Here is a 2686-nt window from a genome sequence, read left to right on the forward strand (position 1 = left end):
CCACGGTGGTGGATTAAATAAAATAAGGCTAAAAACAGCGGGGCGGGCGGTGGTGGACTCCATCACTGCCCACCCCACTGTTCTCAGCCTTGTTTTTTACGTGCCGCATGTTTCTTTCACTTTTGCAGCTTAATAACTGTTTTGGTTTTCCTGTGACTTATTTGCAGTTTGATAAATGGTTGGAGCATAAATATATGCCCAATGTTTTGTTGTTCTTTTTAATGTAAATAATAAATGACGTTTATTTAAAAAAATGTTTGCAAATATGATATAGCATCTTGAGTTCCTACGACATCATCGACTAGTTGATGTCGACGTCGACTTTTATCATGTTAAAGTCAACTTTAAAAATTTGTAGTCGTTCAACCCCTAATCTTAACGTGTTTCTTTGTTTTTCCTCCTATAGAATTTTTTTTTTGTATTGAACGTTTTTTGAACTCCTATAGAAAGTACACCTGGACCTGTCATTCTGTGTTTGTCTGTTTCTACTTCCTGTCTTCTCAAACCCAGCTGGTTGACGCAGATGGCCGCTCGTCCTGAGCCTGATTCTACTTGAGGTTTCTTCCTGTTAAAAGGGAGTTTTTCTTTTCCACTGTCTCCTTTGTGTTTGCTCAGGATGGGAAACTGTGACTAAGTGGATTCAAAACAATCTGCTGCTTCCTTAGTGAACTTTTACTAATCGTCTTTTATAATGTATGTGAATTTTTTTGTACAGAGACCCGAGATAAAAGATTGGTACAGACTAGCTGTCACAGCAGAGCAGCAGTTCAGTTAAGAAAATGGTGACAAAATGAAATTAAAAGAAAAAATGTGAAAACAGATTCCACAGTCTCACGATGAATATTCTGAACCTGTTTCTAACACACAGCAAAACCAAGTCTAAATAAATTGTAACAAACTGAACGTTTTCCTGTTTTAGCTTCATATGTTTAGTTCATTTCACCATGATGGATATCAGACTGTTTCAGTGAAACGAAACCTCCTCATTTACCTGCTTGCTCCTGTTTTTTCCAGAAATCAGTCAGCTTGTTGATGGCAGTCACGAGATGTGTAGCGTCTTCTCTATCCACCGAAGCGCTGGCCCACGTTGTGGCAACATAACTGCGCTTCTCATAGTTCTGCAAACAGCAGGAGTCAGAAGTTTCGTGTGACAAACAAACAAACAAACAAACAAACAATGAGACTGCTGTCACACCTACCACATTACTTTCAACCACTTTGTATACCGGACAGGGGTTACCGTGGCAATACTGTGTGTAGTCGGCACAGCTCAGAGGCACAAAGAGCAGGACTGTGAGTGCAAACATCAGCTGCTCCATCGCCACCGTCTGCAGAGGAACTGCTCTGATGCTGCTCTGCACAGCAGATATACTCCTGCCACCAGATGAATGAGTCGTGCAGCCACGCCCACACAGTTCTCACCTTTCAGGATGGTTCACCTCACTCTTCTTCTAAGCATCTGTTCTGAGACAGAACTGTATCATTTGGAGATCACTGCTCTGATTTTCAATTTCTAATCAGGTTTTCAGATCAAATGCTAGAAACACTGGCTTTGGGTCTGAATTCAGGTCATGCATGACTGGTGATTCTAACCTCGGGTACATGTTGTGTGTCTTTGTGATCCTGAGCAGGACGCAGCACGTACAAACATAACTCTAAAATGCTGTTTATCTGAAACTGAAACAATGTGAGCTCATTAATGAGACCTTATCTTCATGTTTTCTAAACTTTCTGCAGTGAAGAGATAAAATTAAGGTTAACAGAATGTGACACCAAACCAGTTTGCATAATATATTGTCAGAAAAGTCGGGCTTCATAAAACCTCAAACAGTTTGTAGATGTTCATCAACTGATATGGGATCAGTGCAACACGACAATGCTGCCACCTTTGTAAACACAACAATTGCTGTAAGTCAGTAATTATTACAGATCTTTAACTGAAGTTTGGTGCGTTGATTTCATTTACATTTACTTAGAAGTTTTTGAACCACTCTGACCATGACTGCCTCAGACGAGTTGACGAGGGAGAAGACTGACTCCACAAACCCACCATCAAACTGGTTGATCCACTATGTGAAGGTGCTATTTATAAGACAGAGTTTGTTGCAGCTCCTCAGATTGAAGAAGTCTTTTGGATGAAAGACGAAATATTTAAACAAGAAGAAACCGTCCATTGGACCTGACAACTTTGATGGATATGTAGAAGGGGTTTTCCTTTGTTAACATTTACTTACTAATTTATTTTAAATTCCTTGTCAGGAACTGTCATATTTTCCCAGCTCTTTAGCTGAGCAGAACAACTGGTTAATTAGTTTTATGAACATTTCTCTGATTTTCATCCTTAGAATGTTCTGATGATCAATCTCGTTGATGCAGATCAGCTGTGGTGAGGGATCATACGGCTCTGTTCTGAGAACTTACTCATTTGGCTCAACTCACCAAAATAAGCTAGCTGTTTGGCTCTCAGGTAGCTGTTTGTGGGGTGCCTACTCGGAATCAGCTCAGAGACATTGGGTCTATCAAGGCTGAGCCTTTATATCTGTATAAAAGTGGACTTTGGGTTGTGGGACTTAATAAATGTAATGCCACAACCAGTGAAATACCTTTGTTTTTTCATGGATTCATAAATAAATGATAACTGTGAAGAATGTAAGCCCTAAGGAAGTTAAAATCTCCACATAGGCTC

General features: G+C 39.9%; 1 long non-coding RNA gene across 1 annotated transcript in view; it reads right to left on the bottom strand.

Moving 5' to 3' along the window:
• The window catches only part of LOC119420319, an 81307-nt gene extending 80249 nt beyond the window's left edge, over positions 1–1058 (bottom strand). The window contains exon 1 of the long non-coding RNA XR_005187295.1: positions 992–1058. This is a non-coding gene — a long non-coding RNA (uncharacterized LOC119420319). The remainder of the gene's footprint in view (positions 1–991) is intronic.
• Positions 1059–2686: the final 1628 nt, after the last annotated feature.

This window comes from Nematolebias whitei, chromosome 1 (assembly GCF_014905685.2).
Source record: "Nematolebias whitei isolate Nwh7 chromosome 1, NemWhi1, whole genome shotgun sequence".
In the NCBI taxonomy this organism is placed as follows: domain Eukaryota; kingdom Metazoa; phylum Chordata; class Actinopteri; order Cyprinodontiformes; family Rivulidae; genus Nematolebias; species Nematolebias whitei.